At 36.8% G+C, this 22,837-nt stretch overlaps 2 long non-coding RNA genes across 2 annotated transcripts in view; both read right to left on the bottom strand.

Moving 5' to 3' along the window:
• The window catches only part of LOC146785671 (uncharacterized), a 34,242-nt gene extending 32,408 nt beyond the window's left edge, over positions 1-1,834 (bottom strand). The window contains exons 1-4 of the long non-coding RNA XR_014970746.1: positions 1,680-1,834; positions 1,169-1,291; positions 659-813; positions 151-269 (exon numbers count right to left, since the gene is read on the bottom strand). This is a non-coding gene — a long non-coding RNA (uncharacterized LOC146785671). The remainder of the gene's footprint in view (positions 1-150; positions 270-658; positions 814-1,168; positions 1,292-1,679) is intronic.
• Positions 1,835-3,259: 1,425 nt separating this feature from the next.
• LOC146785670 (uncharacterized) overlaps positions 3,260-22,837 on the bottom strand; it is a 32,629-nt gene continuing 13,051 nt past the window's right edge. Inside the window, exons 27-65 of the long non-coding RNA XR_014970745.1 lie at positions 22,552-22,674; positions 22,041-22,163; positions 21,529-21,651; positions 21,017-21,140; positions 20,509-20,627; positions 20,001-20,119; positions 19,490-19,612; positions 18,979-19,100; positions 18,466-18,589; positions 17,955-18,077; positions 17,445-17,566; positions 16,935-17,089; positions 16,424-16,545; positions 15,913-16,035; positions 15,403-15,557; positions 14,892-15,014; positions 14,382-14,536; positions 13,874-13,992; positions 13,366-13,484; positions 12,858-12,976; positions 12,350-12,468; positions 11,842-11,960; positions 11,334-11,452; positions 10,826-10,944; positions 10,318-10,436; positions 9,810-9,928; positions 9,302-9,420; positions 8,794-8,912; positions 8,286-8,404; positions 7,778-7,896; positions 7,270-7,388; positions 6,762-6,880; positions 6,254-6,372; positions 5,745-5,898; positions 5,237-5,355; positions 4,729-4,847; positions 4,221-4,339; positions 3,713-3,831; positions 3,260-3,323 (exon numbers count right to left, since the gene is read on the bottom strand). This is a non-coding gene — a long non-coding RNA (uncharacterized LOC146785670). The remainder of the gene's footprint in view (positions 3,324-3,712; positions 3,832-4,220; positions 4,340-4,728; positions 4,848-5,236; positions 5,356-5,744; positions 5,899-6,253; positions 6,373-6,761; positions 6,881-7,269; positions 7,389-7,777; positions 7,897-8,285; positions 8,405-8,793; positions 8,913-9,301; positions 9,421-9,809; positions 9,929-10,317; positions 10,437-10,825; positions 10,945-11,333; positions 11,453-11,841; positions 11,961-12,349; positions 12,469-12,857; positions 12,977-13,365; positions 13,485-13,873; positions 13,993-14,381; positions 14,537-14,891; positions 15,015-15,402; positions 15,558-15,912; positions 16,036-16,423; positions 16,546-16,934; positions 17,090-17,444; positions 17,567-17,954; positions 18,078-18,465; positions 18,590-18,978; positions 19,101-19,489; positions 19,613-20,000; positions 20,120-20,508; positions 20,628-21,016; positions 21,141-21,528; positions 21,652-22,040; positions 22,164-22,551; positions 22,675-22,837) is intronic.

The following is a 22,837-nucleotide window of genomic DNA, read 5'->3' as shown; positions in this document are numbered from 1 at the left end:
CTATCATGACCAACACAATGTGATCCATATTACTTTCATCTTGACAGAAATTATGTTCAGGCACAGTCTCCCACTGTAAGGTAGTGAGGACATGCTGATGCTGTGAGCGTCTTTTTAATGCATAAAGGAATTATTGTGAGTTTTACTTGCCTTATAAATTGGTAAAATGATCCCGTATGCCGGAAGACTTCCTTTTTTTTTTCTTCAGTCTCGGCAATTCAGAGAAACTAGGTTGTGAAACACTGCCACCTCTGGTCATTCAGTATAATCTGCAGATGGAAAAGTCCACTGTTAGCACATTTTCTATAAGCAATACAAAAAAAATCTTGATGATTAGAAAGCGTAAACAGATCAATACTATGGAGTCTTTTATTGTGAAAATCAACAGCTCATTAGAAATTCAAATCTCAATTTTAGTTTTTAACCTCACATACTTCTCTGCAACATTGCTAGTTCCAGGATATAAAGCAGGCTTTAGTAGCGTTGGAGGCAGCCAGGCTTTTATGAACTATCATGACCAACACAATGTGATCCATATTACTCTCATCTTGACAGAAATTATGTTCAGGCACAGTCTCCCACTATAAGGTAGTGAGGACATGCTGATGCTGTGAGCGTCTTTTTAATGCATAAAGGAATTATTGTGAGTTTTACTTGCCTTGCATATTGGTAAAATGATGCCGTATGCCGGAAGACTTCCTTTTTTTTGTTTCTTCAGTCTCGGCAATTCAGAGAAACTCGGTTGTGAAACACTGCCACCTCTGGTCATTCAGTATAATTTGCAGATGGAAAAGTCCACTGTTAGCACATTTTCTATAAGCAATACAAAAAAAATCTTGATTTTTAGAAAGCGTAAACAGATCAATACTATGGAGTCTTTTATTGTGAAAATCAACAGCTCATTAGAAAATCAAATCTCAATTTTAGTTTTTAACCTCACATACTTCTCTGCAACATTGCTAGTTCCAGGATATAAAGCAGGCTTTAGTAGCGTTGGAGGCAGCCAGACTTTTATGAACTATCATGACCAACACAATGTGATCCATATTACTCTCATCTTGATAGAAATTATGTTCAGGCACAGTCTCCCACTGTAAGGTAGTGAGGACATGCTGATGCTGTGAGCGTCTTTTTAATGCATAAAGGAATTATTGTGAGTTTTACGTGCCTTGCATATTGGTAAAATGATGCCGTATGCCGGAAGACTTCCTTTTTTGTTTTTTTCTTCAGTCTCGGCAATTCAGAGAAACTCGGTTGTGAAACACTGCCACCTCTGGTCATTCAGTATAATCTGTAGATGGAAAAGTCCACTGTTAGCACATTTTCTATAAGCAATACAAAAAAATCTTGATGATTAGAAAGCGTAAACAGATCAATACTATGGAGTCTTTTATTGTGAAAATCAACAGCTCATTAGAAATTCAAATCTCAATTTTAGTTTTTAACCTCACATACTTCTCTGCAACATTGCTAGTTCCAGGATATAAAGCAGGCTTTAGTAGCGTTGGAGGCAGCCAAGCTTTTATGAACTATCATGACCAACACAATGTGATCCATATTACTCTCATCTTGACAGAAATTATGTTCAGGCACAGTCTCCCACTATAAGGTAGTGAGGACATGCTGATGCTGTGAGCGTCTTTTTAATGCATAAAGGAATTATTGTGAGTTTTACTTGCCTTGCATATTGGTAAAATGATGCCGTATGCCGGAAGACTTCCTTTTTTTTGTTTCTTCAGTCTCGGCAATTCAGAGAAACTCGGTTGTGAAACACTGCCACCTCTGGTCATTCAGTATAATTTGCAGATGGAAAAGTCCACTGTTAGCACATTTTCTATAAGCAATACAAAAAAAATCTTGATTTTTAGAAAGCGTAAACAGATCAATACTATGGAGTCTTTTATTGTGAAAATCAACAGCTCATTAGAAAATCAAATCTCAATTTTAGTTTTTAACCTCACATACTTCTCTGCAACATTGCTAGTTCCAGGATATAAAGCAGGCTTTAGTAGCGTTGGAGGCAGCCAGGCTTTTATGAACTATCATGACCAACACAATGTGATCCATATTACTCTCATCTTGACAGAAATTATGTTCAGGCACAGTCTCCCACTATAAGGTAGTGAGGACATGCTGATGCTGTGAGCGTCTTTTTAATGCATAAAGGAATTATTGTGAGTTTTACTTGCCTTGCATATTGGTAAAATGATGGCGTATGCCGGAAGACTTCCTTTTTTGTTCTTCAGTCTCGGCAATTCAGAGAAACTCGGTTGTGAAACACTGCCACCTCTGGTCATTCAGTATAATCTGCAGATGGAAAAGTCCACTGTTAGCACATTTTCTATAAGCAATACAAAAAAAATCTTGATTTTTAGAAAGCGTAAACAGATCAATACTATGGAGTCTTTTATTGTGAAAATCAACAGCTCATTAGAAATTCAAATCTCAATTTTAGTTTTTAACCTCACATACTTCTCTGCAACATTGCTAGTTCCAGGATATAAAGCAGGCTTTAGTAGCGTTGGAGGCAGCCAGGCTTTTATGAACTATCATGACCAACACAATGTGATCCATATTACTCTCATCTTGACAGAAATTATGTTCAGGCACAGTCTCCCACTATAAGGTAGTGAGGACATGCTGATGCTGTGAGCGTCTTTTTAATGCATAAAGGAATTATTGTGAGTTTTACTTGCCTTATAAATTGGTAAAATGATCCCGTATGCCGGAAGACTTCCTTTTTTTTTTCTTCAGTCTCGGCAATTCAGAGAAACTAGGTTGTGAAACACTGCCACCTCTGGTCATTCAGTATAATCTGCAGATGGAAAAGTCCACTGTTAGCACATTTTCTATAAGCAATACAAAAAAAATCTTGATTTTTAGAAAGCGTAAACAGATCAATACTATGGAGTCTTTTATTGTGAAAATCAACAGCTCATTAGAAAATCAAATCTCAATTTTAGTTTTTAACCTCACATACTTCTCTGCAACATTGCTAGCTCCAGGATATAAAGCAGGCTTTAGTAGCATTGGAGGCAGCCAGGCTTTTATGAGCTATCATGACCAACACAATGTGATCCATATTACTTTCATCTTGACAGAAATTATGTTCAGGCTCAGTCTCCCACTGTAAGGTAGTGAGGACATGCTGATGCTGTGAGCGTCTTTTTAATGCATAAAGGAATTATTGTGAGTTTTACTTGCCTTATAAATTGGTAAAATGATCCCGTATGCCGGAAGACTTCCTTTTTTTTTTCTTCAGTCTCGGCAATTCAGAGAAACTAGGTTGTGAAACACTGCCACCTCTGGTCATTCAGTATAATCTGCAGATGGAAAAGTCCACTGTTAGCACATTTTCTATAAGCAATACAAAAAAAATCTTGATGATTAGAAAGCGTAAACAGATCAATACTATGGAGTCTTTTATTGTGAAAATCAACAGCTCATTAGAAATTCAAATCTCAATTTTAGTTTTTAACCTCACATACTTCTCTGCAACATTGCTAGTTCCAGGATATAAAGCAGGCTTTAGTAGCGTTGGAGGCAGCCAGGCTTTTATGAACTATCATGACCAACACAATGTGATCCATATTACTCTCATCTTGACAGAAATTATGTTCAGGCACAGTCTCCCACTATAAGGTAGTGAGGACATGCTGATGCTGTGAGCGTCTTTTTAATGCATAAAGGAATTATTGTGAGTTTTACTTGCCTTATAAATTGGTAAAATGATCCCGTATGCCGGAAGACTTCCTTTTTTTTTTCTTCAGTCTCGGCAATTCAGAGAAACTAGGTTGTGAAACACTGCCACCTCTGGTCATTCAGTATAATCTGCAGATGGAAAAGTCCACTGTTAGCACATTTTCTATAAGCAATACAAAAAAAATCTTGATTTTTAGAAAGCGTAAACAGATCAATACTATGGAGTCTTTTATTGTGAAAATCAACAGCTCATTAGAAAATCAAATCTCAATTTTAGTTTTTAACCTCACATACTTCTCTGCAACATTGCTAGCTCCAGGATATAAAGCAGGCTTTAGTAGCATTGGAGGCAGCCAGGCTTTTATGAGCTATCATGACCAACACAATGTGATCCATATTACTTTCATCTTGACAGAAATTATGTTCAGGCACAGTCTCCCACTGTAAGGTAGTGAGGACATGCTGATGCTGTGAGCGTCTTTTTAATGCATAAAGGAATTATTGTGAGTTTTACTTGCCTTATAAATTGGTAAAATGATCCCGTATGCCGGAAGACTTCCTTTTTTTTTTCTTCAGTCTCGGCAATTCAGAGAAACTAGGTTGTGAAACACTGCCACCTCTGGTCATTCAGTATAATCTGCAGATGGAAAAGTCCACTGTTAGCACATTTTCTATAAGCAATACAAAAAAAATCTTGATGATTAGAAAGCGTAAACAGATCAATACTATGGAGTCTTTTATTGTGAAAATCAACAGCTCATTAGAAATTCAAATCTCAATTTTAGTTTTTAACCTCACATACTTCTCTGCAACATTGCTAGTTCCAGGATATAAAGCAGGCTTTAGTAGCGTTGGAGGCAGCCAGGCTTTTATGAACTATCATGACCAACACAATGTGATCCATATTACTCTCATCTTGACAGAAATTATGTTCAGGCACAGTCTCCCACTATAAGGTAGTGAGGACATGCTGATGCTGTGAGCGTCTTTTTAATGCATAAAGGAATTATTGTGAGTTTTACTTGCCTTATAAATTGGTAAAATGATCCCGTATGCCGGAAGACTTCCTTTTTTTTTTCTTCAGTCTCGGCAATTCAGAGAAACTAGGTTGTGAAACACTGCCACCTCTGGTCATTCAGTATAATCTGCAGATGGAAAAGTCCACTGTTAGCACATTTTCTATAAGCAATACAAAAAAAATCTTGATTTTTAGAAAGCGTAAACAGATCAATACTATGGAGTCTTTTATTGTGAAAATCAACAGCTCATTAGAAAATCAAATCTCAATTTTAGTTTTTAACCTCACATACTTCTCTGCAACATTGCTAGCTCCAGGATATAAAGCAGGCTTTAGTAGCATTGGAGGCAGCCAGGCTTTTATGAGCTATCATGACCAACACAATGTGATCCATATTACTTTCATCTTGACAGAAATTATGTTCAGGCACAGTCTCCCACTGTAAGGTAGTGAGGACATGCTGATGCTGTGAGCGTCTTTTTAATGCATAAAGGAATTATTGTGAGTTTTACTTGCCTTATAAATTGGTAAAATGATCCCGTATGCCGGAAGACTTCCTTTTTTTTTTCTTCAGTCTCGGCAATTCAGAGAAACTAGGTTGTGAAACACTGCCACCTCTGGTCATTCAGTATAATCTGCAGATGGAAAAGTCCACTGTTAGCACATTTTCTATAAGCAATACAAAAAAAATCTTGATGATTAGAAAGCGTAAACAGATCAATACTATGGAGTCTTTTATTGTGAAAATCAACAGCTCATTAGAAAATCAAATCTCAATTTTAGTTTTTAACCTCACATACTTCTCTGCAACATTGCTAGCTCCAGGATATAAAGCAGGCTTTAGTAGCATTGGAGGCAGCCAGGCTTTTATGAGCTATCATGACCAACACAATGTGATCCATATTACTTTCATCTTGACAGAAATTATGTTCAGGCACAGTCTCCCACTGTAAGGTAGTGAGGACATGCTGATGCTGTGAGCGTCTTTTTAATGCATAAAGGAATTATTGTGAGTTTTACTTGCCTTGCATATTGGTAAAATGATGCCGTATGCCGGAAGACTTCCTTTTTTTTTTTCTTCAGTCTCGTCAATTCAGAGAAACTCGGTTGTGAAACACTGCCACCTCTGGTCATTCAGTATAATTTGCAGATGGAAAAGTCCACTGTTAGCACATTTTCTATAAGCAATACAAAAAAAATCTTGATTTTTAGAAAGCGTAAACAGATCAATACTATGGAGTCTTTTATTGTGAAAATCAACAGCTCATTAGAAATTCAAATCTCAATTTTAGTTTTTAACCTCACATACTTCTCTGCAACATTGCTAGTTCCAGGATATAAAGCAGGCTTTAGTAGCGTTGGAGGCAGCCAGGCTTTTATGAACTATCATGACCAACACAATGTGATCCATATTACTCTCATCTTGACAGAAATTATGTTCAGGCACAGTCTCCCACTATAAGGTAGTGAGGACATGCTGATGCTGTGAGCGTCTTTTTAATGCATAAAGGAATTATTGTGAGTTTTACTTGCCTTATAAATTGGTAAAATGATCCCGTATGCCGGAAGACTTCCTTTTTTTTTTCTTCAGTCTCGGCAATTCAGAGAAACTAGGTTGTGAAACACTGCCACCTCTGGTCATTCAGTATAATCTGCAGATGGAAAAGTCCACTGTTAGCACATTTTCTATAAGCAATACAAAAAAAATCTTGATTTTTAGAAAGCGTAAACAGATCAATACTATGGAGTCTTTTATTGTGAAAATCAACAGCTCATTAGAAAATCAAATCTCAATTTTAGTTTTTAACCTCACATACTTCTCTGCAACATTGCTAGCTCCAGGATATAAAGCAGGCTTTAGTAGCATTGGAGGCAGCCAGGCTTTTATGAGCTATCATGACCAACACAATGTGATCCATATTACTTTCATCTTGACAGAAATTATGTTCAGGCTCAGTCTCCCACTGTAAGGTAGTGAGGACATGCTGATGCTGTGAGCGTCTTTTTAATGCATAAAGGAATTATTGTGAGTTTTACTTGCCTTATAAATTGGTAAAATGATCCCGTATGCCGGAAGACTTCCTTTTTTTTTTCTTCAGTCTCGGCAATTCAGAGAAACTAGGTTGTGAAACACTGCCACCTCTGGTCATTCAGTATAATCTGCAGATGGAAAAGTCCACTGTTAGCACATTTTCTATAAGCAATACAAAAAAAATCTTGATGATTAGAAAGCGTAAACAGATCAATACTATGGAGTCTTTTATTGTGAAAATCAACAGCTCATTAGAAATTCAAATCTCAATTTTAGTTTTTAACCTCACATACTTCTCTGCAACATTGCTAGTTCCAGGATATAAAGCAGGCTTTAGTAGCGTTGGAGGCAGCCAGGCTTTTATGAACTATCATGACCAACACAATGTGATCCATATTACTCTCATCTTGACAGAAATTATGTTCAGGCACAGTCTCCCACTATAAGGTAGTGAGGACATGCTGATGCTGTGAGCGTCTTTTTAATGCATAAAGGAATTATTGTGAGTTTTACTTGCCTTATAAATTGGTAAAATGATCCCGTATGCCGGAAGACTTCCTTTTTTTTTTCTTCAGTCTCGGCAATTCAGAGAAACTAGGTTGTGAAACACTGCCACCTCTGGTCATTCAGTATAATCTGCAGATGGAAAAGTCCACTGTTAGCACATTTTCTATAAGCAATACAAAAAAAATCTTGATTTTTAGAAAGCGTAAACAGATCAATACTATGGAGTCTTTTATTGTGAAAATCAACAGCTCATTAGAAAATCAAATCTCAATTTTAGTTTTTAACCTCACATACTTCTCTGCAACATTGCTAGCTCCAGGATATAAAGCAGGCTTTAGTAGCATTGGAGGCAGCCAGGCTTTTATGAGCTATCATGACCAACACAATGTGATCCATATTACTTTCATCTTGACAGAAATTATGTTCAGGCACAGTCTCCCACTGTAAGGTAGTGAGGACATGCTGATGCTGTGAGCGTCTTTTTAATGCATAAAGGAATTATTGTGAGTTTTACTTGCCTTATAAATTGGTAAAATGATCCCGTATGCCGGAAGACTTCCTTTTTTTTTTCTTCAGTCTCGGCAATTCAGAGAAACTAGGTTGTGAAACACTGCCACCTCTGGTCATTCAGTATAATCTGCAGATGGAAAAGTCCACTGTTAGCACATTTTCTATAAGCAATACAAAAAAAATCTTGATGATTAGAAAGCGTAAACAGATCAATACTATGGAGTCTTTTATTGTGAAAATCAACAGCTCATTAGAAATTCAAATCTCAATTTTAGTTTTTAACCTCACATACTTCTCTGCAACATTGCTAGTTCCAGGATATAAAGCAGGCTTTAGTAGCGTTGGAGGCAGCCAGGCTTTTATGAACTATCATGACCAACACAATGTGATCCATATTACTCTCATCTTGACAGAAATTATGTTCAGGCACAGTCTCCCACTATAAGGTAGTGAGGACATGCTGATGCTGTGAGCGTCTTTTTAATGCATAAAGGAATTATTGTGAGTTTTACTTGCCTTATAAATTGGTAAAATGATCCCGTATGCCGGAAGACTTCCTTTTTTTTTTCTTCAGTCTCGGCAATTCAGAGAAACTAGGTTGTGAAACACTGCCACCTCTGGTCATTCAGTATAATCTGCAGATGGAAAAGTCCACTGTTAGCACATTTTCTATAAGCAATACAAAAAAAATCTTGATTTTTAGAAAGCGTAAACAGATCAATACTATGGAGTCTTTTATTGTGAAAATCAACAGCTCATTAGAAAATCAAATCTCAATTTTAGTTTTTAACCTCACATACTTCTCTGCAACATTGCTAGCTCCAGGATATAAAGCAGGCTTTAGTAGCATTGGAGGCAGCCAGGCTTTTATGAGCTATCATGACCAACACAATGTGATCCATATTACTTTCATCTTGACAGAAATTATGTTCAGGCACAGTCTCCCACTGTAAGGTAGTGAGGACATGCTGATGCTGTGAGCGTCTTTTTAATGCATAAAGGAATTATTGTGAGTTTTACTTGCCTTATAAATTGGTAAAATGATCCCGTATGCCGGAAGACTTCCTTTTTTTTTTCTTCAGTCTCGGCAATTCAGAGAAACTAGGTTGTGAAACACTGCCACCTCTGGTCATTCAGTATAATCTGCAGATGGAAAAGTCCACTGTTAGCACATTTTCTATAAGCAATACAAAAAAAATCTTGATGATTAGAAAGCGTAAACAGATCAATACTATGGAGTCTTTTATTGTGAAAATCAACAGCTCATTAGAAAATCAAATCTCAATTTTAGTTTTTAACCTCACATACTTCTCTGCAACATTGCTAGCTCCAGGATATAAAGCAGGCTTTAGTAGCATTGGAGGCAGCCAGGCTTTTATGAGCTATCATGACCAACACAATGTGATCCATATTACTTTCATCTTGACAGAAATTATGTTCAGGCACAGTCTCCCACTGTAAGGTAGTGAGGACATGCTGATGCTGTGAGCGTCTTTTTAATGCATAAAGGAATTATTGTGAGTTTTACTTGCCTTATAAATTGGTAAAATGATCCCGTATGCCGGAAGACTTCCTTTTTTTTTTCTTCAGTCTCGGCAATTCAGAGAAACTAGGTTGTGAAACACTGCCACCTCTGGTCATTCAGTATAATCTGCAGATGGAAAAGTCCACTGTTAGCACATTTTCTATAAGCAATACAAAAAAAATCTTGATGATTAGAAAGCGTAAACAGATCAATACTATGGAGTCTTTTATTGTGAAAATCAACAGCTCATTAGAAATTCAAATCTCAATTTTAGTTTTTAACCTCACATACTTCTCTGCAACATTGCTAGTTCCAGGATATAAAGCAGGCTTTAGTAGCGTTGGAGGCAGCCAGGCTTTTATGAACTATCATGACCAACACAATGTGATCCATATTACTCTCATCTTGACAGAAATTATGTTCAGGCACAGTCTCCCACTATAAGGTAGTGAGGACATGCTGATGCTGTGAGCGTCTTTTTAATGCATAAAGGAATTATTGTGAGTTTTACTTGCCTTATAAATTGGTAAAATGATCCCGTATGCCGGAAGACTTCCTTTTTTTTTTCTTCAGTCTCGGCAATTCAGAGAAACTAGGTTGTGAAACACTGCCACCTCTGGTCATTCAGTATAATCTGCAGATGGAAAAGTCCACTGTTAGCACATTTTCTATAAGCAATACAAAAAAAATCTTGATTTTTAGAAAGCGTAAACAGATCAATACTATGGAGTCTTTTATTGTGAAAATCAACAGCTCATTAGAAAATCAAATCTCAATTTTAGTTTTTAACCTCACATACTTCTCTGCAACATTGCTAGCTCCAGGATATAAAGCAGGCTTTAGTAGCATTGGAGGCAGCCAGGCTTTTATGAGCTATCATGACCAACACAATGTGATCCATATTACTTTCATCTTGACAGAAATTATGTTCAGGCACAGTCTCCCACTGTAAGGTAGTGAGGACATGCTGATGCTGTGAGCGTCTTTTTAATGCATAAAGGAATTATTGTGAGTTTTACTTGCCTTATAAATTGGTAAAATGATCCCGTATGCCGGAAGACTTCCTTTTTTTTTTCTTCAGTCTCGGCAATTCAGAGAAACTAGGTTGTGAAACACTGCCACCTCTGGTCATTCAGTATAATCTGCAGATGGAAAAGTCCACTGTTAGCACATTTTCTATAAGCAATACAAAAAAAATCTTGATGATTAGAAAGCGTAAACAGATCAATACTATGGAGTCTTTTATTGTGAAAATCAACAGCTCATTAGAAATTCAAATCTCAATTTTAGTTTTTAACCTCACATACTTCTCTGCAACATTGCTAGTTCCAGGATATAAAGCAGGCTTTAGTAGCGTTGGAGGCAGCCAGGCTTTTATGAACTATCATGACCAACACAATGTGATCCATATTACTCTCATCTTGACAGAAATTATGTTCAGGCACAGTCTCCCACTATAAGGTAGTGAGGACATGCTGATGCTGTGAGCGTCTTTTTAATGCATAAAGGAATTATTGTGAGTTTTACTTGCCTTATAAATTGGTAAAATGATCCCGTATGCCGGAAGACTTCCTTTTTTTTTTCTTCAGTCTCGGCAATTCAGAGAAACTAGGTTGTGAAACACTGCCACCTCTGGTCATTCAGTATAATCTGCAGATGGAAAAGTCCACTGTTAGCACATTTTCTATAAGCAATACAAAAAAAATCTTGATTTTTAGAAAGCGTAAACAGATCAATACTATGGAGTCTTTTATTGTGAAAATCAACAGCTCATTAGAAAATCAAATCTCAATTTTAGTTTTTAACCTCACATACTTCTCTGCAACATTGCTAGCTCCAGGATATAAAGCAGGCTTTAGTAGCGTTGGAGGCAGCCAGGCTTTTATGAACTATCATGACCAACACAATGTGATCCATATTACTTTCATCTTGACAGAAATTATGTTCAGGCACAGTCTCCCACTGTAAGGTAGTGAGGACATGCTGATGCTGTGAGCGTCTTTTTAATGCATAAAGGAATTATTGTGAGTTTTACTTGCCTTATAAATTGGTAAAATGATCCCGTATGCCGGAAGACTTCCTTTTTTTTTTCTTCAGTCTCGGCAATTCAGAGAAACTAGGTTGTGAAACACTGCCACCTCTGGTCATTCAGTATAATCTGCAGATGGAAAAGTCCACTGTTAGCACATTTTCTATAAGCAATACAAAAAAAATCTTGATGATTAGAAAGCGTAAACAGATCAATACTATGGAGTCTTTTATTGTGAAAATCAACAGCTCATTAGAAATTCAAATCTCAATTTTAGTTTTTAACCTCACATACTTCTCTGCAACATTGCTAGTTCCAGGATATAAAGCAGGCTTTAGTAGCGTTGGAGGCAGCCAGGCTTTTATGAACTATCATGACCAACACAATGTGATCCATATTACTCTCATCTTGACAGAAATTATGTTCAGGCACAGTCTCCCACTATAAGGTAGTGAGGACATGCTGATGCTGTGAGCGTCTTTTTAATGCATAAAGGAATTATTGTGAGTTTTACTTGCCTTATAAATTGGTAAAATGATCCCGTATGCCGGAAGACTTCCTTTTTTTTTTCTTCAGTCTCGGCAATTCAGAGAAACTAGGTTGTGAAACACTGCCACCTCTGGTCATTCAGTATAATCTGCAGATGGAAAAGTCCACTGTTAGCACATTTTCTATAAGCAATACAAAAAAAATCTTGATTTTTAGAAAGCGTAAACAGATCAATACTATGGAGTCTTTTATTGTGAAAATCAACAGCTCATTAGAAAATCAAATCTCAATTTTAGTTTTTAACCTCACATACTTCTCTGCAACATTGCTAGCTCCAGGATATAAAGCAGGCTTTAGTAGCATTGGAGGCAGCCAGGCTTTTATGAGCTATCATGACCAACACAATGTGATCCATATTACTTTCATCTTGACAGAAATTATGTTCAGGCACAGTCTCCCACTGTAAGGTAGTGAGGACATGCTGATGCTGTGAGCGTCTTTTTAATGCATAAAGGAATTATTGTGAGTTTTACTTGCCTTATAAATTGGTAAAATGATCCCGTATGCCGGAAGACTTCCTTTTTTTTTTCTTCAGTCTCGGCAATTCAGAGAAACTAGGTTGTGAAACACTGCCACCTCTGGTCATTCAGTATAATCTGCAGATGGAAAAGTCCACTGTTAGCACATTTTCTATAAGCAATACAAAAAAAATCTTGATGATTAGAAAGCGTAAACAGATCAATACTATGGAGTCTTTTATTGTGAAAATCAACAGCTCATTAGAAAATCAAATCTCAATTTTAGTTTTTAACCTCACATACTTCTCTGCAACATTGCTAGCTCCAGGATATAAAGCAGGCTTTAGTAGCATTGGAGGCAGCCAGGCTTTTATGAGCTATCATGACCAACACAATGTGATCCATATTACTTTCATCTTGACAGAAATTATGTTCAGGCACAGTCTCCCACTGTAAGGTAGTGAGGACATGCTGATGCTGTGAGCGTCTTTTTAATGCATAAAGGAATTATTGTGAGTTTTACTTGCCTTATAAATTGGTAAAATGATCCCGTATGCCGGAAGACTTCCTTTTTTTTTTCTTCAGTCTCGGCAATTCAGAGAAACTAGGTTGTGAAACACTGCCACCTCTGGTCATTCAGTATAATCTGCAGATGGAAAAGTCCACTGTTAGCACATTTTCTATAAGCAATACAAAAAAAATCTTGATGATTAGAAAGCGTAAACAGATCAATACTATGGAGTCTTTTATTGTGAAAATCAACAGCTCATTAGAAATTCAAATCTCAATTTTAGTTTTTAACCTCACATACTTCTCTGCAACATTGCTAGTTCCAGGATATAAAGCAGGCTTTAGTAGCGTTGGAGGCAGCCAGGCTTTTATGAACTATCATGACCAACACAATGTGATCCATATTACTCTCATCTTGACAGAAATTATGTTCAGGCACAGTCTCCCACTATAAGGTAGTGAGGACATGCTGATGCTGTGAGCGTCTTTTTAATGCATAAAGGAATTATTGTGAGTTTTACTTGCCTTATAAATTGGTAAAATGATCCCGTATGCCGGAAGACTTCCTTTTTTTTTTCTTCAGTCTCGGCAATTCAGAGAAACTAGGTTGTGAAACACTGCCACCTCTGGTCATTCAGTATAATCTGCAGATGGAAAAGTCCACTGTTAGCACATTTTCTATAAGCAATACAAAAAAAATCTTGATTTTTAGAAAGCGTAAACAGATCAATACTATGGAGTCTTTTATTGTGAAAATCAACAGCTCATTAGAAAATCAAATCTCAATTTTAGTTTTTAACCTCACATACTTCTCTGCAACATTGCTAGCTCCAGGATATAAAGCAGGCTTTAGTAGCGTTGGAGGCAGCCAGGCTTTTATGAACTATCATGACCAACACAATGTGATCCATATTACTTTCATCTTGACAGAAATTATGTTCAGGCACAGTCTCCCACTGTAAGGTAGTGAGGACATGCTGATGCTGTGAGCGTCTTTTTAATGCATAAAGGAATTATTGTGAGTTTTACTTGCCTTATAAATTGGTAAAATGATCCCGTATGCCGGAAGACTTCCTTTTTTTTTTCTTCAGTCTCGGCAATTCAGAGAAACTAGGTTGTGAAACACTGCCACCTCTGGTCATTCAGTATAATCTGCAGATGGAAAAGTCCACTGTTAGCACATTTTCTATAAGCAATACAAAAAAAATCTTGATGATTAGAAAGCGTAAACAGATCAATACTATGGAGTCTTTTATTGTGAAAATCAACAGCTCATTAGAAATTCAAATCTCAATTTTAGTTTTTAACCTCACATACTTCTCTGCAACATTGCTAGTTCCAGGATATAAAGCAGGCTTTAGTAGCGTTGGAGGCAGCCAGGCTTTTATGAACTATCATGACCAACACAATGTGATCCATATTACTCTCATCTTGACAGAAATTATGTTCAGGCACAGTCTCCCACTATAAGGTAGTGAGGACATGCTGATGCTGTGAGCGTCTTTTTAATGCATAAAGGAATTATTGTGAGTTTTACTTGCCTTGCATATTGGTAAAATGATGCCGTATGCCGGAAGACTTCCTTTTTTTTGTTTCTTCAGTCTCGGCAATTCAGAGAAACTCGGTTGTGAAACACTGCCACCTCTGGTCATTCAGTATAATTTGCAGATGGAAAAGTCCACTGTTAGCACATTTTCTATAAGCAATACAAAAAAAATCTTGATTTTTAGAAAGCGTAAACAGATCAATACTATGGAGTCTTTTATTGTGAAAATCAACAGCTCATTAGAAAATCAAATCTCAATTTTAGTTTTTAACCTCACATACTTCTCTGCAACATTGCTAGTTCCAGGATATAAAGCAGGCTTTAGTAGCGTTGGAGGCAGCCAGACTTTTATGAACTATCATGACCAACACAATGTGATCCATATTACTCTCATCTTGATAGAAATTATGTTCAGGCACAGTCTCCCACTGTAAGGTAGTGAGGACATGCTGATGCTGTGAGCGTCTTTTTAATGCATAAAGGAATTATTGTGAGTTTTACGTGCCTTGCATATTGGTAAAATGATGCCGTATGCCGGAAGACTTCCTTTTTTGTTTTTTTCTTCAGTCTCGGCAATTCAGAGAAACTCGGTTGTGAAACACTGCCACCTCTGGTCATTCAGTATAATCTGTAGATGGAAAAGTCCACTGTTAGCACATTTTCTATAAGCAATACAAAAAAATCTTGATGATTAGAAAGCGTAAACAGATCAATACTATGGAGTCTTTTATTGTGAAAATCAACAGCTCATTAGAAATTCAAATCTCAATTTTAGTTTTTAACCTCACATACTTCTCTGCAACATTGCTAGTTCCAGGATATAAAGCAGGCTTTAGTAGCGTTGGAGGCAGCCAAGCTTTTATGAACTATCATGACCAACACAATGTGATCCATATTACTCTCATCTTGACAGAAATTATGTTCAGGCACAGTCTCCCACTATAAGGTAGTGAGGACATGCTGATGCTGTGAGCGTCTTTTTAATGCATAAAGGAATTATTGTGAGTTTTACTTGCCTTGCATATTGGTAAAATGATGCCGTATGCCGGAAGACTTCCTTTTTTTTGTTTCTTCAGTCTCGGCAATTCAGAGAAACTCGGTTGTGAAACACTGCCACCTCTGGTCATTCAGTATAATTTGCAGATGGAAAAGTCCACTGTTAGCACATTTTCTATAAGCAATACAAAAAAAATCTTGATTTTTAGAAAGCGTAAACAGATCAATACTATGGAGTCTTTTATTGTGAAAATCAACAGCTCATTAGAAAATCAAATCTCAATTTTAGTTTTTAACCTCACATACTTCTCTGCAACATTGCTAGTTCCAGGATATAAAGCAGGCTTTAGTAGCGTTGGAGGCAGCCAGACTTTTATGAACTATCATGACCAACACAATGTGATCCATATTACTCTCATCTTGATAGAAATTATGTTCAGGCACAGTCTCCCACTGTAAGGTAGTGAGGACATGCTGATGCTGTGAGCGTCTTTTTAATGCATAAAGGAATTATTGTGAGTTTTACGTGCCTTGCATATTGGTACAATGATGCCGTATGCCGGAAGACTTCCTTTTTTGTTTTTTTCTTCAGTCTCGGCAATTCAGAGAAACTCGGTTGTGAAACACTGCCACCTCTGGTCATTCAGTATAATCTGTAGATGGAAAAGTCCACTGTTAGCACATTTTCTATAAGCAATACAAAAAAATCTTGATTTTTAGAAAGGGTAAACAGATCAATACTATGGAGTCTTTTATTGTGAAAATCAACAGCTCATTAGAAAATCAAATCTCAATTTTAGTTTTTAACCTCACATACTTCTCTGCAACATTGCTAGCTCCAGGATATAAAGCAGGCTTTAGTAGCATTGGAGGCAGCCAGGCTTTTATGAGCTATCATGACCAACACAATGTGATCCATATTACTTTCATCTTGACAGAAATTATGTTCAGGCACAGTCTCCCACTGTAAGGTAGTGAGGACATGCTGATGCTGTGAGCGTCTTTTTAATGCATAAAGGAATTATTGTGAGTTTTACTTGCCTTATAAATTGGTAAAATGATGCCGTATGCCGGAAGACTTCCTTTTTTTTTTGTTCTTCAGTCTCGGCAATTCAGAGAAACTCGGTTGTGAAACACTGCCACCTCTGGTCATTCAGTATAATCTGTAGATGGAAAAGTCCACTGTTAGCACATTTTCTATAAGCAATACAAAAAAAATCTTGATTTTTAGAAAGCGTAAACAGATCAATACTATGGAGTCTTTTATTGTGAAAATCAACAGCTCATTAGAAATTCAAATCTCAATTTTAGTTTTTAACCTCACATACTTCTCTGCAACATTGCTAGTTCCAGGATATAAAGCAGGCTTTAGTAGCGTTGGAGGCAGCCAGGCTTTTATGAACTATCATGACCAACACAATGTGATCCATATTACTTTCATCTTTACAGAAATTATGTTCAGGCACAGTCTCCCACTATAAGGTAGTGAGGACATGCTGATGCTGTGAGCGTCTTTTTAATGCATAAAGGAATTATTGTGAGTTTTACTTGCCTTGCATATTGGTAAAATGATGCCGTATGCCGGAAGACTTCCTTTTTTTTGTTTCTTCAGTCTCGGCAATTCAGAGAAACTCGGTTGTGAAACACTGCCACCTCTGGTCATTCAGTATAATTTGCAGATGGAAAAGTCCACTGTTAGCACATTTTCTATAAGCAATACAAAAAAAATCTTGATTTTTAGAAAGCGTAAACAGATCAATACTATGGAGTCTTTTATTGTGAAAATCAACAGCTCATTAGAAAATCAAATCTCAATTTTAGTTTTTAACCTCACATACTTCTCTGCAACATTGCTAGTTCCAGGATATAAAGCAGGCTTTAGTAGCGTTGGAGGCAGCCAGACTTTTATGAACTATCATGACCAACACAATGTGATCCATATTACTCTCATCTTGATAGAAATTATGTTCAGGCACAGTCTCCCACTGTAAGGTAGTGAGGACATGCTGATGCTGTGAGCGTCTTTTTAATGCATAAAGGAATTATTGTGAGTTTTACTTGCCTTGCATATTGGTAAAATGATGCCGTATGCCGGAAGACTTCCTTTTTTTTTTTTTCTTCAGTCTCGGCAATTCAGAGAAACTCGGTTGTGAAACACTGCCACCTCTGGTCATTCAGTATAATCTGTAGATGGAAAAGTCCACTGTTAGCACATTTTCTATAAGCAATACAAAAAAATCTTGATTTTTAGAAAGGGTAAACAGATCAATACTATGGAGTCTTTTATTGTGAAAATCAACAGCTCATTAGAAAATCAAATCTCAATTTTAGTTTTAAACCTCACATACTTCTCTGGAACATTGCTAGCTCCAGGATATAAAGCAGGCTTTAGTAGCGTTGGAGGCAGCCAGGCTTTTATGAACTATCATGACCAACACAATGTGATCCATATTACTTTCATCTTGATAGAAATTATGTTCAGGCACAGTCTCCCACTGTAAGGTAGTGAGGACATGCTGATGCTGTGAGCGTCTTTTTAATGCATAAAGGAATTATTGTGAGTTTTACTTGCCTTATAAATTGGTAAAATGATGCGGTATGCCGGAAGACTTCCTTTTTTTTTTTTTTCTTCAGTCTCGGCAATTCAGAGAAACTCGGTTGTGAAACACTGCCACCTCTGGTCATTCAGTATAATCTGTAGATGGAAAAGTCCACTGTTAGCACATTTTCTATAAGCAATACAAAAAAATCTTGATTTTTAGAAAGCGTAAACAGATCAATACTATGGAGCCTTTTATTGTGAAAATCAACAGCTCATTAGAAAATCAAATCTCAATTTTAGTTTTTAACCTCACATACTTCTCTGCAACATTGCTAGTTCCAGGATATAAAGCAGGCTTTAGTAGCGTTGGAGGCAGCCAGGCTTTTATGAACTATCATGACCAACACAATGTGATCCATATTACTTTCATCTTGACAGAAATTATGTTCAGGCACAGTCTCCCACTGTAAGGTAGTGAGGACATGCTGATGCTGTGAGCGTCTTTTTAATGCATAAAGGAATTATTGTGAGTTAAACTTGCCTTGTATATTGGTAAAATGATGCCGTATGCCGGAAGACTTCCTTTTTTTTTTTTGTTCTTCAGTCTCGGCAATTCAGAGAAACTCGGTTGTGAAACACTGCCACCTCTGGTCATTCAGTATAATCTGTAGATGGAAAAGTCCACTGTTAGCACATTTTCTATAAGCAATACAAAAAAAATCTTGATTTTTAGAAAGCGTAAACAGATCAATACTATGGAGTCTTTTATTGTGAAAATCAACAGCTCATTAGAAAATCAAATCTCAATTTTAGTTTTTAACCTCACATACTTCTCTGCAACATTGCTAGCTCCAGGATATAAAGCAGGCTTTAGTAGCATTGGAGGCAGCCAGGCTTTTATGAGCTATCATGACCAACACAATGTGATCCATATTACTTTCATCTTGACAGAAATTATGTTCAGGCACAGTCTCCCACTGTAAGGTAGTGAGGACATGCTGATGCTGTGAGCGTCTTTTTAATGCATAAAGGAATTATTGTGAGTTTTACTTGCCTTATAAATTGGTAAAATGATGCCGTATGCCGGAAGACTTCCTTTTTTTTTTGTTCTTCAGTCTCGGCAATTCAGAGAAACTCGGTTGTGAAACACTGCCACCTCTGGTCATTCAGTATAATCTGTAGATGGAAAAGTCCACTGTTAGCACATTTTCTATAAGCAATACAAAAAAAATCTTGATTTTTAGAAAGCGTAAACAGATCAATACTATGGAGTCTTTTATTGTGAAAATCAACAGCTCATTAGAAAATCAAATCTCAATTTTAGTTTTTAACCTCACATACTTCTCTGCAACATTGCTAGTTCCAGGATATAAAGCAGGCTTTAGTAGCGTTGGAGGCAGCCAGACTTTTATGAACTATCATGACCAACACAATGTGATCCATATTACTCTCATCTTGATAGAAATTATGTTCAGGCACAGTCTCCCACTGTAAGGTAGTGAGGACATGCTGATGCTGTGAGCGTCTTTTTAATGCATAAAGGAATTATTGTGAGTTTTACTTGCCTTATAAATTGGTAAAATGATGCGGTATGCCGGAAGACTTCCTTTTTTTTTTTTTTCTTCAGTCTCGGCAATTCAGAGAAACTCGGTTGTGAAACACTGCCACCTCTGGTCATTCAGTATAATCTGTAGATGGAAAAGTCCACTGTTAGCACATTTTCTATAAGCAATACAAAAAAATCTTGATTTTTAGAAAGCGTAAACAGATCAATACTATGGAGCCTTTTATTGTGAAAATCAACAGCTCATTAGAAAATCAAATCTCAATTTTAGTTTTTAACCTCACATACTTCTCTGCAACATTGCTAGTTCCAGGATATAAAGCAGGCTTTAGTAGCGTTGGAGGCAGCCAGGCTTTTATGAGCTATCATGACCAACACAATGTGATCCATATTACTTTCATCTTGACAGAAATTATGTTCAGGCACAGTCTCCCACTGTAAGGTAGTGAGGACATGCTGATGCTGTGAGCGTCTTTTTAATGCATAAAGGAATTATTGTGAGTTTTACTTGCCTTATAAATTGGTAAAATGATCCCGTATGCCGGAAGACTTCCTTTTTTTTTTCTTCAGTCTCGGCAATTCAGAGAAACTAGGTTGTGAAACACTGCCACCTCTGGTCATTCAGTATAATCTGCAGATGGAAAAGTCCACTGTTAGCACATTTTCTATAAGCAATACAAAAAAAATCTTGATGATTAGAAAGCGTAAACAGATCAATACTATGGAGTCTTTTATTGTGAAAATCAACAGCTCATTAGAAATTCAAATCTCAATTTTAGTTTTTAACCTCACATACTTCTCTGCAACATTGCTAGTTCCAGGATATAAAGCAGGCTTTAGTAGCGTTGGAGGCAGCCAGGCTTTTATGAACTATCATGACCAACACAATGTGATCCATATTACTCTCATCTTGACAGAAATTATGTTCAGGCACAGTCTCCCACTATAAGGTAGTGAGGACATGCTGATGCTGTGAGCGTCTTTTTAATGCATAAAGGAATTATTGTGAGTTTTACTTGCCTTATAAATTGGTAAAATGATCCCGTATGCCGGAAGACTTCCTTTTTTTTTTCTTCAGTCTCGGCAATTCAGAGAAACTAGGTTGTGAAACACTGCCACCTCTGGTCATTCAGTATAATCTGCAGATGGAAAAGTCCACTGTTAGCACATTTTCTATAAGCAATACAAAAAAAATCTTGATTTTTAGAAAGCGTAAACAGATCAATACTATGGAGTCTTTTATTGTGAAAATCAACAGCTCATTAGAAAATCAAATCTCAATTTTAGTTTTTAACCTCACATACTTCTCTGCAACATTGCTAGCTCCAGGATATAAAGCAGGCTTTAGTAGCGTTGGAGGCAGCCAGGCTTTTATGAACTATCATGACCAACACAATGTGATCCATATTACTTTCATCTTGACAGAAATTATGTTCAGGCACAGTCTCCCACTGTAAGGTAGTGAGGACATGCTGATGCTGTGAGCGTCTTTTTAATGCATAAAGGAATTATTGTGAGTTTTACTTGCCTTATAAATTGGTAAAATGATGCCGTATGCCGGAAGACTTCCTTTTTTTTTTTTGTTCTTCAGTCTCGGCAATTCAGAGAAACTCGGTTGTGAAACACTGCCACCTCTGGTCATTCAGTATAATCTGTAGATGGAAAAGTCCACTGTTAGCACATTTTCTATAAGCAATACAAAAAAATCTTGATTTTTAGAAAGGGTAAACAGATCAATACTATGGAGTCTTTTATTGTGAAAATCAACAGCTCATTAGAAAATCAAATCTCAATTTTAGTTTTTAACCTCACATACTTCTCTGCAACATTGCTAGCTCCAGGATATAAAGCAGGCTTTAGTAGCATTGGAGGCAGCCAGGCTTTTATGAGCTATCATGACCAACACAATGTGATCCATATTACTTTCATCTTGACAGAAATTATGTTCAGGCACAGTCTCCCACTGTAAGGTAGTGAGGACATGCTGATGCTGTGAGCGTCTTTTTAATGCATAAAGGAATTATTGTGAGTTTTACTTGCCTTATAAATTGGTAAAATGATGCCGTATGCCGGAAGACTTCCTTTTTTTTTTGGTTCTTCAGTCTCGGCAATTCAGAGAAACTCGGTTGTGAAACACTGCCACCTCTGGTCATTCAGTATAATCTGTAGATGGAAAAGTCCACTGTTAGCACATTTTCTATAAGCAATACAAAAAAAATCTTGATTTTTAGAAAGCGTAAACAGATCAATACTATGGAGTCTTTTATTGTGAAAATCAACAGCTCATTAGAAAATCAAATCTCAATTTTAGTTTTTAACCTCACATACTTCTCTGCAACATTGCTAGTTCCAGGATATAAAGCAGGCTTTAGTAGCGTTGGAGGCAGCCAGACTTTTATGAACTATCATGACCAACACAATGTGATCCATATTACTCTCATCTTGATAGAAATTATGTTCAGGCACAGTCTCCCACTGTAAGGTAGTGAGGACATGCTGATGCTGTGAGCGTCTTTTTAATGCATAAAGGAATTATTGTGAGTTTTACTTGCCTTGCATATTGGTAAAATGATGCCGTATGCCGGAAGACTTCCTTTTTTTTTTTTTTCTTCAGTCTCGGCAATTCAGAGAAACTCGGTTGTGAAACACTGCCACCTCTGGTCATTCAGTATAATCTGTAGATGGAAAAGTCCACTGTTAGCACATTTTCTATAAGCAATACAAAAAAATCTTGATTTTTAGAAAGGGTAAACAGATCAATACTATGGAGTCTTTTATTGTGAAAATCAACAGCTCATTAGAAAATCAAATCTCAATTTTAGTTTTTAACCTCACATACTTCTCTGCAACATTGCTAGTTCCAGGATATAAAGCAGGCTTTAGTAGCGTTGGAGGCAGCCAGGCTTTTATGAACTATCATGACCAACACAATGTGATCCATATTACTCTCATCTTGACAGAAATTATGTTCAGGCACAGTCTCCCACTATAAGGTAGTGAGGACATGCTGATGCTGTGAGCGTCTTTTTAATGCATAAAGGAATTATTGTGAGTTTTACTTGCCTTATAAATTGGTAAAATGATGCCGTATGCCGGAAGACTTCCTTTTTTTTTTTGTTCTTCAGTCTCGGCAATTCAGAGAAACTCGGTTGTGAAACACTGCCACCTCTGGTCATTCAGTATAATCTGTAGATGGAAAAGTCCACTGTTAGCACATTTTCTATAAGCAATACAAAAAAAATCTTGATTTTTAGAAAGCGTAAACAGATCAATACTATGGAGTCTTTTATTGTGAAAATCAACAGCTCATTAGAAAATCAAATCTCAATTTTAGTTTTTAACCTCACAT

This window comes from Triturus cristatus, chromosome 11, assembly GCF_964204655.1.
Source record: "Triturus cristatus chromosome 11, aTriCri1.1, whole genome shotgun sequence".
Taxonomy (NCBI): domain Eukaryota; kingdom Metazoa; phylum Chordata; class Amphibia; order Caudata; family Salamandridae; genus Triturus; species Triturus cristatus.
The sequence above is the reverse complement of the archived record's forward strand: the minus strand, read 5'-3'. Positions and strand labels throughout refer to the sequence as shown.